Raw genomic sequence first — 17,457 nt, 5'->3', positions numbered from 1 at the left:
TCCATGGCTAATAAACTCTTCTCTACATATTAGGGAATTAAATAAATATATAGAAACTTATTCTTGGTCCTTGGATTTTTGGATTTTTAAAAAGTCTTACTTCCTTAGCATCTGTTATTTCCATCACTTTTCTTTTAGCAGCATAAAATAATAATACCCTTACTGGTGAAGTGGCTTAACCTTACTAATTTTATCATACAGTTTGTTTTTAAATCAGTAAGGACAAAAGGGGGAGATTGGGAGGCACAGCTGACATTTTATATGCTAGGTTGTTCAAGTTAACTCTGAAAAATTTTTCAGGTATAGTTGAGTTTTCTGAATAGAAATGTCTCTAAGTTAAGTAAGATTTAGATGGACACTATAGACTACCATTCCCACTTTTCCTTCAGGGTAACATTTTTGTGTTTTCTGTGCATCATGTACTCTTCTTTTTTGTAAGCATGGCATAAATCCCCTCCTCTTTAAAGTGTTGAAGGATAAATATTACAGTTTCAATGATCTAATAATAACTACCACTGATTGAGCTTTTATTATGCTTCAGACTTGTGCTAAGTTTTGTAATACATTTACATCATTGAACCTTTTTTTAGTATGAATTCTTTTTTTTTTTAATTTTTAATTTTTTTCTTTGGTGAAATAAATAAATAAGTTTATTTATTTTAAGTACAGTGAGTTACAATGTGTCGATTTCTGGTGTATAGCACAATGTCCCAGTCATGCATATACATACGTTATCATTGAATCTTCATATCATCTCTGTGCGGAAGTGCTATGGTTACCATTATTTATAGAAACTAAGGTTACTTGCCCAATGAAGCCCTGCTAATTTGGGTTAGACTTAGGATTCAAAAACAGGTCTGTCCCTAGAATTGCCAAAGCATTACTGAAGAGAAAGAGGCTGGAGGAATAACTCTCCCAGACTTCAGACAATACTATAGAGCTACAGTCATCAAGACAGCATGGTATTGGTACAAAAACAGACATATAGACCAATGGAACAGAATAGAGAGCCCAGAAATGAACCCACAAACTTTTGGTCAACTAATCTTCGACAGAGGAGGCAAGAATATATAATGGAATAAAGACAGTCTCTTCAGCAAATGGTGTTGGGAAAACTGGACAGCAGCATGTAAAACAATGAAGCTAGAACACTCCCTTACACCATACACAAAAATAAACTCAAAATGGATCAAAGACTTAAACATAAGACAAGATACAATAAACCTCCTAGAGGAAAATATAGGCAAAACATTATCTCACATACATCTCAAAAATTTTCTCCTAGAAGAAATAAAAGGAAGAATAAACAAGTGGGACCTAATGAAACGTACAAGCTTCTGCACAGCAAAGGAAATCATAAGTAAAACAAAAAGACAACCTACGGAATGGGAGAAAATCTTTGCAAATGAAACCGACAAAGGCTTGATCTCCAGAATATATAAGCAGCTCATATGACTTAATAAGAAACAACCAAACAATCCAATCCAAAGATGGGCAAAAGACCTGAACAAGCAATTCTCCAAGGAAGACATGGAATGATCAATAAGCACATGAAAAAATGCTCAATATCACTAATTGTCAGAGAAATGCAAATCAAAACTACAATGAGGTATCACCTCACACCAGTCAGAATGGCCGTCATTCAAAAATCCACAAATGACAAATGCTGAGGCTGTGGAGAAAGGGGAACCCTCCTACACTGCTGGTGGGAATGCAGTTTGGTGCAGCCACTATGGAAAACAGTGTTGAGATTCCTCAAAAGACTAGGAATAGACTTACCGTATGACCCAGGAATCCCACTTCTGGGCTTGTATCCAGAAGGAACCCTACTTCAGGATGACACCTGCACCCCAATGTTCATAGCAGCACTATATACAATAGTCAAGACATGGAAACAGCCTAAATGTCCATCAACGGATGACTGGATAAAGAAGAAGTGGTATATTTATACAATGGGATACAATTCAGACATAAAAACCGACAACATAACGCCATTTGCAGCAACATGGATGCTCCTGGAGAATGTCATTCTAAGTGAAGTAAGCCAGAAAGAGAAAGAAAAATACCATATGAGATTGCTCGTATGTGGAATCTAAAAAACAAAAACAAACAAACAAGCATAAATACAAAACAGAAATAGACTCATAGACATAGAATACAGACTTGTGGTTGCCAAGGGGGCAGAGGGTGGGAAGGGATAGGCAGGATTTCAAAATTGTAGAATAGATAAACAAGATTATACTGTATAGCACAGGGAAATATACACAAGATCTTATGGTAGCTCACAGAGAAAAAAATGTGACAATGAATATATATATGTTCATGTATAACTGAAAATTGTGCTCTACACTGGAATTTGATACAACATTGTAAAATGATTATAAATCAATAAAAAATGTTAAAACACAGCAACAACAAAAACAGGTCTGTCTTCAAAACCCTTGGCTGTGTCTTCCACTTGTCCTCCTTGAATCATTATTTACAGACTAGCATCTAAAACTACAGCCAGTGAAGCTAAAATAGGGTGGAAATGGATTTATTTGCTAAGCAATACTTTTGAACTCTATTTATACCATGAAGCTTCCTTTAAGCCCCAAAGTAAGAGAGTAACTAATCCACTCTTTTTACCTCCTTACTAAAGCCTAAACTTGGCTACTGCTTCTAAACCTGATTTCAGTACCTACTCTTTTCCCTGCTGGTTGTGGATAGCAGTCTTAATTGGCTGCCCCTAGGCCCATCTTAGTCTGTTTCTGTGTTCCCATGCACTCACTAATGGCTTCAGACCATCTTGATGCTTTTTTGGGCTGACCCTCTTCCCTCTCTTTTCCGCATTTGACTCACATGCAGGGCTCCTTTGCAAATACTTTATTTTTCCAATATGCTCCATAGTGAGCTCTCATTTAGGTCTCCTACTTCATTTTCTTTCCCTGGTCTTCCTTGGACCTAATTCCAATAGCTACTTGCATATTCACCCCCACCTTTTTCCCACTGGGGTGACTGACTTAGTCATTATAAAACCTCCAGATGCACCCTGGCTTACCTGCTGCTTCTTACCTCTGATGAAACCATTTGGTCTGTGTTTAAAAACAACTGCAACAACAACAACAAAAAAGCAGAACTTTAGGGTAGGAGATTGCTTAGAAATGTCTTGTTCTTAGCAAAATTCTTAACCTAAACAGTTCTTTAGATGCCTATAGATAGATTCAAATTATTAATTCCCTTTATATATTTAGCATATGTGTTCTGGAAGAGTAAAGTGAGCCTCGAACAAGATTAAAGTAACCATACTACCTTCTAATTGAAAAAGCTGAGCGTGGATCTTTATGCTGCTCCTGTTGCAGACCTGTATTTGTTACATTTAATAATCTTATCTGGTGTGGGACTTTGGCACTTAAAGTAAGACAGTCACAGGAGTGATTCCCCCATCCAGTAGTTGGGAGTGATTGTTAGGGGACTTGATATTGAGATGACCTGGAATATCTGGAACGTGTAGAATTTGTAGGAGAGCATTTGACATTTTACAATGGGAAGAGTATGGGGGCTGGGGTCAGACATGGAACCTAGTCCCAGCTTCCCACTGACAAGCTACACTGGCAGGACCATTGACAGCCTTCTCTCTGGGCCTTAATTCCCTCATCTTTTGACATACTTAACATTGTGCAGTACCACAACTGTGGGACACACATGCACATTTTAGAGTGTGATCTCGAGCTCCTTATTGTGTTTAGTCTTTCTTTTAAACTGAAGGCTTAGTTTTTCCTTACCACAAGTATTTAATGAATGCAATGCTTAGTCTCAGGTTCATTTCATGTTCACTTAGGCTTCCTGTGTATAAAACTTTCTGCTTACAGATATATAAAATATAAATAAGACAGAGATTTTACCTCCAGAGTCTCAGCGTTAATCTTGGAAACTGGCAAATTACCTAAAAGCTCTAGAAGGTATACATGCTATGTCCTATGATAGACATAAACAAGGGGCTTTCTGATTACTTCTAATTAAGGAAAATTTTATGAAGAAAATAGCATCTCATCTGAGACTGAAGATGGAAAGATAATGAGGGCAGGGGGTTGAAGAGGAGAGAACCTGAGGTGGGAAATTGCAAGACGTATTTCCCAAATGTATATTTCAGAAAATATTAATAGGTGTTTTAGGGGAGAAATGATGCCATAGTCAAATATTACTAAGTGAGGTTGTTACTGTGCAGTAATTGTTGACTACTATTGTTACCATTTTGTGCTTAAACAAATTTGTGACTCAGTGGGCTCAAAGAACTTGTATATATAGAAATTTTTAGTGTTATAATGCTTAGCACCTTCATATTCTGAAGTTCAGTGTGAATTGCTTAGAGGAAAATATAGTACTTACCATTTATGAATCTTACACTAGATCCAAAGAGTATGTTTTTGAGAAATTGCACAATAAAATCCTGTGTATCAATGGAGCAGAGTGAATATAGAGAGATTTTCTGATATTAATTGAACCAAAGTTGCAAAGTAAACACTTAAGGAAGAAAGAGATTGGAAAATGTATATACATACATAGCAGCCATTTTCTTGTCGGCCAGTAGGTGTCAGTGTATGCCAAGTATAGCTTGGTTACATCCAGCAAGGGGGATGGATTGAAAGAGGCCAGTCACATGTTGATAATTAGCAAGAGCACCTGTTCACTGAAGGAAATTCATAAGAGGATTTTTTATTTATGCTTTTAAGGTTAATATGTTATAAACCACTTAACCGATGAATTGTATTTTGCTAACACACACACTCACAAGAATCCTGCCCTACTGTAAACACAAATAAAGTGAAAGTTTTGTTTATTTATTTGTTTGTTCATGAATTCATCTCATAGACAGCATGTCAGGTGATAGGTAAACTTTAGTGAACGAAAACTACAAAACTCGTGCTCTTGTAGACTATCCAGTGTGAGAATGGGACTGATCTATGTCTAGAGTTACGTATTTTGAAGAGCACCACCACTTACCTGGTGACTGCATGGAAAATACCCAAAAGGCAAAGTTAGTTCTTAGTAAAGGACTCAAATAGAAGTAATTTCTAGAATGGTTTATAATACAAAATATGTCCAAGGGCACCTCTGTTCACACCAGCCTCGCATATTGGACTGTATCCAGTGTGCTGGATTCCCAGGACTGTAGCTCAAAGTAAACTAGCCTGTGAGGAATTAAAACTACTGGGTCTGTTATGCACATCTACACAAACAGCCAGTGTCACTCACCGTAGGGCCCGTGTCCCATAAGGTGGAGAGGTAACCAGCCATCCCAAAGCTGACATTCCTGCTTCCAACTCACACTTCCATTGGAAAATCCAGTTTCTCCTACTTTATCCTCCCTTCCCTAAAGAATGCAGATGTTTTTACAGAGACTGACTATAGATCCTATTTCTTTACCTTAGAGACATGACCTATAAATGTTGGAGGGCTTATTTGACATCTTGGAATATTTATATAGACTCTGTGCATGTTTGCACTGAAATCTATTGAAACAAAATGTAATAGAATTTTTTTTAACTTACAACTTTTTTTTTTTGAAGATCTTCATTTTTTATTGATGCACTTGAAACTTTTGCAGGCGACACTAATTAATGCTAATGTGACTCATGCATCTCATTCTCTGCAACCATATTGATTATGCCTGGCAGCTCTACCTCCTGAGGCTGTGTGCTTGGCAGGTTTATAGATAATCAGAGTGTTGATGAAAAACCTTAAGGGAAAATTCCAGAAGTTAGGAATTCAGGAAATACTCAGGGGAAGATAGTTTTTGTTCAGCCAGTTTGGAAAGTAAATGTTAGTTGCTTAGAGATTGCTATGCTTTTTTTTTTTTTAATCTTCAAAATGGTAACTCTCTCTTATTAATAAATTTATCCTTTTTATATTCTTATAGAAGATCTTCCTTAGCCACAGTTTTCAGGGAGGCAGATTTTCTTGTAAGCCCTGGGAACATGGCTCAGAAATCATTATCCATTCTTCGTATTAGAGTTTAACTCATTTGTGAAACCTAATAACTAAAGATTCTATTTAGATACTTCTAAAAATGAATTGCTACCAAATTCATGGGATTATTACAAAAAAACTACCTGATCTCTGCCTAACTCAGGATATTAATGAATCAGTTCCAGGTATTAATTTAATAAGCATGGTGCTTGGAAAAATGAGGTATTCCGGGCAGATAAAATGTAATCCCAACTTCTTGGTGCCATTGGGTTATTTGACAGTGTGTGATGGCTTTAAAATATATCCACAAAATCTTTACTCTTCATTTGAAGAGGTAGAGCTTCTTTCTCTTGTCCCTTGGGTGTGGACTGGACCCAGAGACTCACTTCTCACGGGAAGAACAAAGTGGATGTGAGAGAGTGAATTCTGAGAGCAAGCCTTAGAAGGTACAGTGGATTCCTCCTTGCTCTGGGTCTGAGATTAGTTGCTCTGGAGGAATCCAGCTGCCAGCATGAGCACACTGGGGCCCTGGCCCAACCTTCAGATGAGTGCCTCCCTTGCTGACATCTTGGCTCCCACCTCGTGAGAAATCCTGAACCAGGGCCACCCAGCTAAGTTGTTCCCAGACTCCTGTCCTACGGAAACTATGAGTTGTCTGTTGTTTTAAGTTGCCAAGTTTTGGAGTGGTGTTTATGCAGCGGTAGATAACTGACTGCAGAGGTAAGACAGAAACCTGGAGTCTTAGGACATATTGCCTTCACCTCCAGCAATTTGCAGGGTGTCAGTGAACCCCATGAAACTGGATTAAAAATTATGTATGTATTTGTGTATATGCATTTTTCTTGGCAAATAATCAAAGCTTTCATCAGTTTCTAAAAGAAGACCTTAATCTATGAAAGGCTACAAATCTGTTTTTATTCAGAGGAACTAGAGCAGTGGGGCCCAGAGGAGTACACAGAAAGGTTTCGTGGTGGGAAACATCTCTTATAGATAAGTAATGTGTATTTGCTGATGAAACTTGGAATAGAATCAGGCTTTAAAAAGTGAAACGAATTTACATAGTCATATGGAACAGTTCTCTTTCAAAGTCTGCTTGATTGCTTTAGATCAGGGGTGGGCAAACAATAGTCAGCAGAACTAGTCCAGGATCCCCCCGCCTCCCTTGCTTTTGGAAAAATTTTATTGAAACACAGCCATGTGCATTTGTAAACATTATCTGTGGCTGCTTTTGCCATCCAAGAGCAGAGCTTAGCAGTTGTGACAGATGTCCCAGAAGACTAAAATATTTATTATCTGACCCTTTATAAAAAAAGCTTGCTGACATTTACTGTTTTTTTTCTCCCTTGCGGTGGCTTCCGGTGTGGACCGGAAAGCCTGCTAGACACATTCTAAAAAACCTGTAGCACTGACCTTTACTTTTGAATGCTGAAGGGAAGCTGGTATTCTTGTGGCTTCAAAGTAGTAACTAAAATGCGTCTTTGCAGCTGATGAGTGAACGCACCGCATGCCGAGTAGCAGACTCTCCTACAGGTAAGTAATATATTAGCAGATACTCTCCAGGCCCCATAGGAGTAATTACTATCCTGGCCTAAGGAAGAAGTGTCTGTCTGGAGAGCCTCCTGGACAAATGAGGTTGGTAGAGCAGAGGGCAGGGGTAATGATTCTGGATCAGAGGTGAACACCACAGAGGCCTCGAACTGCTAACGGTGCCTCTTTAGCCATAAGGGACATAAGTAAGAGAGCTTGCTGTAATTTGTTCCTGTAAAGGAACTCCTGCTTCCTCTATATTGCTCTCGATGACTTGACATTTTTCTTTTTTCCCCAAAGAAGCTCATAAACCTGATCTATAAATGATACCTGCATTATTTTGAAATAAGATGCTTGAGGGCTTGATTCTCATCCATTTCCATTCTAATTCTATTTTGTGGAGTATTGTAAACTCTTCTGTCACTGAGAGTTGTGGATTGATTCTTCCAGGTAAAAGTGATAGTCACTTTTGTATTCGGCTTAATTCTGGAACTTCAAGTTACATTGTTTCCTTGAAGTCAGATTCCTAGAAACAGCTAGTTTTGCTTTGTACTGTTGGTTACCACGTGTTATAAGGTGTTTATTCTTTAGTATCTAAGACATTTCTCAAGCTTTTATAATACCCATTTTAGAAAAAGGCTAGAAAGGAGATGGCAGAGTAGTTCGTTCATGTCAGCATTTTGTATGGTCTTTTGGTCTTATTTCTGCTGCCTGTGACTGCCCAGTACTCCACCTCAAACTTGACATCTACTCTACCCTTATACGTCCTCATGTGACCATGTGAACACTGGCTTATGTCCTCAGCAAGGGAGATTCATGCATCTGTATTCAAAGCTAATTGTTCAAGAGTTCTGTCTATGTCGCTGGTTATGTCAGTAAGAGTATTTGTTTTCACACATCTACTTCAATGAGAGGGCCAGTCTCTCAGAGTATTTTACCTAATTTCCTAGGAGTTCTGACCAAACTTAAAACCTAATTAATTGCCTTTTGTTATGAACTGTTCTGAATTAGTAGAAAAATTAGAGAATAATGTAGTGAACATCTTTTTTCTTATTCCCAGTGTTTAATAAACCTTACCATATTGCCATATGTGTTACAAATAGATAGATACTTTTTAAAAATAGGACATCAGTACAGTTGAAGCTGTCTCTGAATCCATCCCCTTTTCTCTTTCCCCAGAGAAAAAGTGATACCTGAAATTTGGTGTTTATCATTGCCATGCATACTTTTATAAATAAGAAGAGTATATGTTGTTGATTACCATTCATACTTTTACTAAATATATGTAGCTTTATACTTTTACTAAATACAAATATTAAGACTAATACTATTCATTTCCATGCTTTTAAATGCCATATAAATGGTATCAGGTTGTACATGTTCTTTTGCAACTTGCTTTTTTCACTTAACATTGTGTTGTTAAGGCTTTCCTATGTTGAAACTGACAGTTTATTCATGCATTTTAATTGTGGTAAAATATTCCTTTGTTAGACTGTACCACAACTCATTCATCTGTTGTTCTTTCAGTAGACATTTAAGTTGTTTTCATTTTTTTCCATTACAAGTAATGCAGCCTTGAGCATTCTTATTCATATTGCTTCTTAATATACATGAGCTTTTATTTACACTAAGAAGTGGAATGACTAGGTCTTAGAGTACATCTTCAATATTATTAGCTAATTCCAAATAACTGTCCAAAGTAGCTATAGAGATTTACTCCCACACTAGCATCATAAGAATTCCTACTGCTTCACATCATGGTTAGCACTTTTTAATTTTGCCAATTTGATAATTTATTCTTGTAAATAGTATTTTCCTGATTACTAGTGTGATTAAGCATGGGCTTTAACTTATTTCAAAACTTTTACTCTTTAACATTCTGTTGGAGACATTAGCTAATACAATTAAACAAGAGAAAGCAATTATAGGCGTAAGAATTAGAAAGGAAGAAATAAAAATTTTTTGAGGGTGATATGATTATATATTGGGAAAATCCAAAAGTATCCATGAGAAAACTGCTACAGACAGTAAAATAATTTTTTGAATTAGCAAGTTATGTAAAGGTTATTGTTTTTTAATATATAATCAGAAATCACTTAGAATATATTATGGAAAGGAATATTCCATTTATAATAGCAAGAGAGAGAAAATACATAAACTTAACAAGAAATGTCCAAAACTTATATGAAAAAAATTGTAAAACACTCTTAAAAGAGACTACAAAAATTGTCTTAAACAAATATATATGACATAATTCAAGTAATTATTATGATAACCTTTTCAAGCTCCAGTTATCCCTAAGTTAATATATAAACCCAATAAAATGAAACTCAATTAAAAAAAGCTCATCAGATTTTGTTTTGTTTTCAGCCAGACAAGCTGATTATAAAATTCACCTGGAAATAAATGAAAATAGTGAGAAACACCCTGAAATCAGGAGGAGACTAACCCTACCAGCTATTAAAGTACATTAAGCTACTATAATTAAAATAGTATGGTACTGACTGATAAATAGACAGACCATGGGAATTCAATAGAAAAAGACCTGATCTTAAATGGAAATAAAGTATGTAATAAAGATGACCTCTTCAATCAGTGAGGAAATGTAGAATTTATAATAATTAGTGTTGGGATAATGGGCTAGATACAAGGAAAAAGATAAAATTTTAATCTTCACATCCTGAGCTAGGATATATTTCAAATGAATCAGTGGTTTTAAAAAAAGATACCGTGGAGAGCTTGTAGCTCAGTGCTAGAGTACATACATAGCATGCATAAGGTCCTGGGTTCAATCCCCAGGACTTCAATTAAAATAAACAAACAAACAAACCTAATTACCTCCCCCCCAAAGAAAGGCATAAAAAGTTTTTTAAAAGAGAAGACATTTTGAAAAAAAGAAAAAAAGGAAACCACATAAGTACAAAAAGAAAATATATATGAGTTCTTCTATCACCTTGGAGTGAAGAAAATTTTTCTATGACTCAAAATCTAGAAGCAATAAGGAGAAAGAATGATGGGTTTGATTACATTGAAAAAAACTTTTGCACATTGAAAAAAACTTTTGCACAATATAGAAGCATCATAAATTATAAAAAGAATAACTGAAAACTCTGTAAATTAAACCACAAAGACTAACAACCTTTATGTATGAAAATCCACAGAGAAGGCTAATACATAACCATATAGAAAAATGGACTGAAGATATTTATACATATTTTATAGGAAAACAAATGCAAAGAGCTCTTCAACATATAAAAAGTTTGTTCAATATCACTCCTGGTAAAGGAAATGCAAAATAAAACTCTCCTGAGTTTTATTAGATTGGCAAAATTCCAAAAGTTTGGCAACATATTCTACTGCTGAAACTGTGGAGAAATGGGAAATCTCATACAATGCTGGAATGCAGAATGGTGCAATCTTTACACAGGAGAATGTGACAGAATTGCACGTGCATTTCCTCTTTGATGGGGCAGAGTAAGGAAGTTATCAGATAAAAGGACTCAGGAGACAACTTAATTAGGCTCCACTAGCTAAATATTGGTCAATTTGAGAATCAATCAGGACAATAGCTTAAAAGTAAGAATAAAACAATGAATATGTTTAGATCCATGAGTTCATAGTGATACTAAAAAAAAATCAAAAAGAAATTTCAGTAGTCATTACCTTTGGAAGATGCTAGTAAACCATCTTGATGCTTTGAAAATGGGAAGATAAAGGGAGCAAAAACCTAGCATTTATCTTGCCTTTTCTCTCTGTACCTCAGTGTAACCAAATGGATGATGGGGGAAAGTTTCTTTCACTAGAAAGATTTCAGCCAGTAGATGAAAAAGAAACCATAGAATTGGGATATCACCATTTCCTGACCCATCATGAAATAATGGAACTTGGAAATGATCATCTATGTTTGCTAACATCAACAGAAGAAAGACATTTGGTGGGGGGAGGTGTTGATTATATGCCTCTTGATGGAAGTATATAACCCTACTTATGAAGTGATCTTCCCTAAAGCATCAAACCTGGCCAAGTCTCTAGATCCATCTCTCAGCTTACAGGAAATTCAAGAGACAGAAACATGGTAAATCATACAGTCAGGCTGTAATCAGCAAAATCCAAGCTAGGAAACTATACGACAAATATCCTGGTTTCTTCAACAAAAACCTAGCAAAGGAAAAAAACAAACAAACAAAAAACAGACAGGAGAATCTGTTGATTAAAAGAAACATGACATATCAAACAGTTGTAATATCTGGACTATAAGTAGATCTCAATGTTAAAAATTTAAAAAATATCTTAAAATACTTGAGGACATGTGATGAGATTGAAGAGTTATTGTTAGCTTTTTTAGGTATGATAATATTATGGTTATAGTAGTTTTCAATGATGTAATGAATCCCTAACTCTTAGAGTACATATTGAAGTATTTACAGATAATACGGTAGCATTTGTGGAATTTGCTTTTTAAAAAAAATCCAGTGGTTGAGAGTATTTGGTGGGGAACATTGCTGAAACAAAATTAGCCATGGGTTGATAACGTTGAAGCTGGATGATGGGGACATGGCTGTTAATTACTCTATTCTCTCTACTTTTGTGTATCTTTCAAATTTTTGATAAAACATTTTTTAAAAATTTGGGTTAAATGATTTTCATTGGGAAACAGAGGTAGTTTATCAGAGGCTTCTGCCTATTTGTTTACCAATCCATCTTTCTAGCAAACAATCACTAAATGAAGGAAGTCATGGTCTTAACACGGAGTTCGTGCACTAGCACGTGGTGAGTTGTACTTGAGTTGAAAATCAGCTCTCCCTTCTTCAACTAGATCTAGAATCTGCACTACTGCTTTATTCTGCTTGAAAAATGAGAATAAAATAATATTTTAAAATATCCTCTCATGCCTTAGGAAACCATGAATAGGCCTTAACAAAAGAAAGGGGGAAAAGGCTCTTCTTACCTATAAATGGGTGTATTCCAAAAGCTTCTTTCTAAGACAATTCCTTACACCTAGAAGGTTGTTTCTCATGGAATTAATGTTGTAAACATCAAATAGGCTTCCAGTTCAGTCCACAAAAATCTATGAATTCATAATATAATATAATCTAAAAAACTGACAGAGTACTAAGTGTCCAGTAAAGGCAAAAATTAAATCCTTTTCTAGGACAATGCTTTCTCTCTCTCTCTTTTTTTTTTTTTTTTTTGAATGAAGTCTATTTGATTTACAATTTAAATTATTCTCAGGTATACAGCATAGTGATTCAGTATTTTTGTGGACTGTACTATAAGTTATTACAAGATAATGGTTATAATTCCCTGTGATATACAATATATCTTTGCTTCTTATCTGTTTTATACATGGTAGTTTCTATCTATTAATCCCATCCCCTAATTTACCTCTCCCTTCTTCCTTCTCCCCTTTGGTAACTGCAAGTTTGTTTCTTATACTTGTGAGTCTGTTTCTGTTTTGCAAAGGCATTCATTTGTATTATTGTTTTAGATTCCATGTATAAGTGGTATCATACAGAATTTGTCTTTCTCTGTCCGAGTAATTTCACTTAGTATAATATTCTCTAGGTCTATCCATGCTGCTGCAAATGGCAGGTTTTCATTCTTTTTTTGTGGCTGGGTAATATTCCATTAGACAGACAGACAGACAGACAGACACACACACACACACACACACACACACACACACACACACACACACACACACACACTCACTCTATATCTTCTTTATCCGTTCATCTGTTGATGGGCACTTAGGTTGCCTCCATTTCTTGGCTATTGTAAATAGCGCTGCTATGAACATTGGGGTGCATGTATCTTTTCAAATTAGTTTTTTTGTTCTTTCTGGACATATACCCAGGAGTGAAGTTGCTGGATCATATGGTAGTTCTAGTTTTAGTTTTTTGCAGGACCTCCATCCTGTTTTCCATAATGGCTGCCCCAATTTACATTCCCACCAACATAGTACAAGGGTTCCCTTTTCTCCACATCCTCTCCAACATTTGTCATTCATAGAGTTTTTAATGATAGCCATTCTGACAGATGTGAGGTGCTTCTGTAATAAATAGCTATATTGAGCATCTTTGCATGTGTCTGTTAACTATCTGTATGTCTTTTTGGAGAAATGTCTGCTCTAGTCTTCTACCCAGTTTCTGATTGGGCTGCTTGTTTTTTGATATTGAGCTGTTAGGAAAATGCTTTCTTAATTCAATTCAAAACTCCAAAATATAAGTGACTTTTTTACATCTTTATAGGACTTAGTCTTTTAATACTCATGGATTATTTACTTGCCATATGCTTTGAATTCTGGAAGCAAAGAACAGTAACATTCACATCACCTCTGACTTGGACTTCTCCCATTCATAAGTTAAATACTTGAAAAAGAGTTTATCTACATATGAATGATCTTAGTGATAAAAACCTGCCTTTTATGCTTTTTTTTTCATGTGTTATCTCATTTGATATTCACAAGAAACCTTTGAAGTTTAAAGGGAAAATATTACCCCTATTTTACAGCTGAAAGGACTGAGGTTCAGAAGCATAATGGAGAACCCTTGGAAATCAGAGGAACTGAGTTTGAGTGCTGATTCTTCTGTGAGACCATGTGCATGTTTTTTAACCTCTTGAACTTCAGTTTGCTTGTCTGTAAAATGGGTATAATGAAATCCCATTTTATAATGTTACCATGGAGACTAAATGAGCTGATATATGTGACAGTCTGATAAAAGATACTATGCAAATTTTCATTCTGCACTGAAAATGAAGACTGTGGTAGGGCTATTTTAGTAAATGGTCCCTAAGTTGAAAAATGAGATTCATCCATATGATATAAGGAAACGGGTAATGTTTAGCTTAGAGAAAGGTCAGGAGAAAGTGTTAGATGTTGTCAGATATTTTCTGAAGGGCTCCAGTTATGAGGAGTAGATTTCCTTCAATTTAAAGAACTTCTACAGATACACACTACTACATATAAAATAGATAAACAACACGGACCTACTGTACAGCACAGGTAAATATATTCAATTTCTTGTAATGAGCCGTAATCAAAAATAAACTGAAAAATATAGATGTATGTGTATAACGGAATTGCTTTGCCATACACCTGAAACTAACATTTTAAATCAAGTACACTTCAATAAAAAATAAGAATTAAAAAAAAAATTCCCTTGCAGTGAGTCTCCCTGTTACTGGAGATACTCAAGCAAAGACCATGCAGTTTCATGTTAGGAATATTGCAGAGGGGCTTCACTCCTCTTAGGTTTCTTCTCTTGAGGTTTTGTCCTTGAGTCTAACAAGCTGTCAGAGTTGGGTAAAGATTCCTGATCACTAATTTCACTGTCTGAGAAGTACTAATGATGATAGTCCTGTAATGGAATAAAAATGGCAGAAAATGATTTTTAAAAGTTTATTTAGCAAATATTTATTAAGCACTTAACATATTGCAAGATGATGTGCTAGGTACCAGGGCATTTTTAAACAGCTGTTTCTGGTATTTCATTATTTGAACGTATGAGGTTCTGTTCTGTTTCCAGTCATTCTCTCACCTTTTAAATATATACTGTGTCAGTCTTAATCTTCCCAGGTCTTGTAAGGGAGGTGATAAAATGTTAACATTGCCCACTACCTATGTTCTTGTTATTCCAACTGATTTAGTTTCCAATTTTGTTGGAACTTTCCTGCATAGACTTTAATTCTCCAGGGTAGAGTCAAAGTGTGTTGAAATGACCTCCTAAAAAAAGAAAGGGAAAATAGATCACCTAGTACAAAATATGTGTTTGCATCCTAGGCTCTGAGGATAAAATCTGTGGTTAGACATTTAATGTATCAGAACCTTAATGCTATTTAACGTACGGATGAGTGCATTGTGTGTGTTTTGTGTATTTAAAATTGAGATTTTTGTTTGAACAGTGTCTTTCATTTGGTGTATTTCATGGTGATTTATCATAATAGACCACTTTAAATCATCTGAAATAGCAAGACACATGAATTTCAACAATAACTTCCCCAAGGCTAGAGAAGTCAGCGGGAGCTCAAACTGCTAGGTAGACATTTTTTTTTTCAAACTCATATACAAGTGTAAAACTTTTATGAGGCTGCTTTAACGAGGCCCTTTGGGATTTAAGGTTATTTATCTAAGCTCTTATTAAAAATGAAAACTTTTCTATGTTTAGCCCTGTAAAGCAAAACTGATCCTAACAATACTGTAAGCCGGAAGAATGAATACCATTCTGCAGACTGACTCAAAAATAAAGTAAAGAAACTTTGGGGCTAGTGTCTTCAGCACTGACGTTATGGTAATGGGGCGGTGATAGCAGGACCAGCATTTCAAAGCCTCCTTTAATTAAAAAAATTTAGCTCTACTATTGCTGCTGATTTAGGGTTTGACATGACTGATTAAAATGACTTCCAGCCTAAGAGTCCGGTTTCACAGAACGCTCTGGTGTCTCCGTTGGAGTCAAGTTGCCCCAGGACGGTGTTGCCTGGTGTAAGGTCTATGAGCACTCTTCCTTTACGGTGTCTGCACATGTTGAAGTGTATCTTTGGCTTCTGCCCTCCCCTGCTGAGAAGTGGGGGGGTGGGAGAGAGGTTGTTTCTAAGATCATTGTGCCAGAATCACTCTATATAACCCAGTGGAAGAGCTGAAACTGCTGCAGGAACAATTTTGGAATCTTGAAATATGTTCAGCTTCTTTGTAGGTATGTTCTGGTTTGATGAGTCTGGGTCCTGCAGTAAATCTATTCTCAGACCCTGGGAGCTAGGATTTCAAATAATCTGTGATGCAGTGCAATTTTTGGGAGTGAGGACATTTTGAGGGGAGAAAGCACGTGTTACAAAATCAGGGTCAAGAGCTCTTGCAGACTGTAAGAGCTTATCAGAGTCAATTTAGCTTGGATGTGACCAGTCCAGCTGGCAGAAATTTTAAGAGAAGGTGGATGGATAAATGGATGAGTGCATGGACAAAAAAAGATGGAGTAGAGAGATGGATGGACAGGTAAAACTACTTCCTGTTGATAATATGATTCTTGATGAATAGTGAATTTTTGGTGAATGGTGAATTTCTATGCTACAGAATGTGTATAAAAATTGGACAACAGACACATCTGAGTGAGATCACGGTGACCAAATAAATGGACAATATTGAAGACGTGTATGAAATGACCAAAAATGAAAACTTTCAGCCAATGAGCATTTTTGGGTTGTTTTTAAGGGTCTTACTTCAACAGTTAACCTAAACAGTACTAATGTAAGTCATCGGAGGTAACACATCACTTAGTGGAATCTGGGAACTTCTGAGTCTCCACCTCTGTTTCACAGGAAGTGAAGTTGGTTCTGAGACAGTAGACAGAAGAGCCAGAGTGGAAAGCACGCAGATGGTATTTCTAAGGAGAGAAGTACAGAACTACCAGCTGGCAGTGATGGTGCAAAGGAGGAAGGAGACAAAGGGCAAACACCAAGAGAAATGATGCTGGCAGAAGTGTTGGCTGAAGGCCGGAGGTAGAGGCAGCACAAGCATAAAAACAAACAGGTTGGGAAATGTCAAGATGAACTTAAGTTTAAGAGATTTTCTGAGTTTAAGATTCTAAGTTTAAGATTCTTTTCTGAAAGAATCTCAAATTTGCAGTTGCAAATGGGAGGCAGAGTGTATGTACACTTGGCTTTCACTCTTCAACTTGAGCAGCTGTTTTAACAGTTGAGTTGGTAGGCACTGGCAGGAATAGAGTATTTTAATTTGGGAGAAACCCAACTGCTAAAACAGCTGTTTGGTCTGATGAGACTTAAGCTGGCTCTGCTGAGGTTACACGACTTAATAGGATAGTAGCAGCAGGCAGATTGGCTGTTATCATGATTTTATTGGACAGAACAGAAGGATGAGCGGACGCTAGGTTGAATTCTAGGTTGGTCTCTGACTTTCCAAAGAAGCCACACTCCCTGGTTTATTTTAGCAAAGTACAGAAGCGGGTAACATGGGCTTTTTACCTTGTT

General features: G+C 36.3%; 1 protein-coding gene and 1 non-coding gene across 5 annotated transcripts in view; one reads left to right on the top strand and one right to left on the bottom strand.

Moving 5' to 3' along the window:
• The window catches only part of UBE3D (ubiquitin protein ligase E3D), a 261,385-nt gene that overhangs the window by 52,357 nt on the left and 191,571 nt on the right, over positions 1 to 17,457 (top strand). The window contains exon 9 of one of the 4 annotated variants that reach the window (XR_004321822.1): positions 16,789 to 16,999. The exons of the other annotated variants lie outside the window; for them this stretch is intronic. The gene's annotated coding sequence lies outside the window, so the exon portion shown is untranslated. The remainder of the gene's footprint in view (positions 1 to 16,788; positions 17,000 to 17,457) is intronic. 4 annotated transcript variants of the gene reach the window in all.
• On the bottom strand, positions 7,297 to 7,357 carry LOC116665576. The gene has a single exon (XR_004322233.1). It is a non-coding gene; the product is annotated as a U7 small nuclear RNA (small nuclear RNA).

The sequence above is a fragment of the Camelus ferus genome, chromosome 8, assembly GCF_009834535.1.
Source record: "Camelus ferus isolate YT-003-E chromosome 8, BCGSAC_Cfer_1.0, whole genome shotgun sequence".
Taxonomy (NCBI): domain Eukaryota; kingdom Metazoa; phylum Chordata; class Mammalia; order Artiodactyla; family Camelidae; genus Camelus; species Camelus ferus.
The sequence above is the reverse complement of the archived record's forward strand: the minus strand, read 5'-3'. Positions and strand labels throughout refer to the sequence as shown.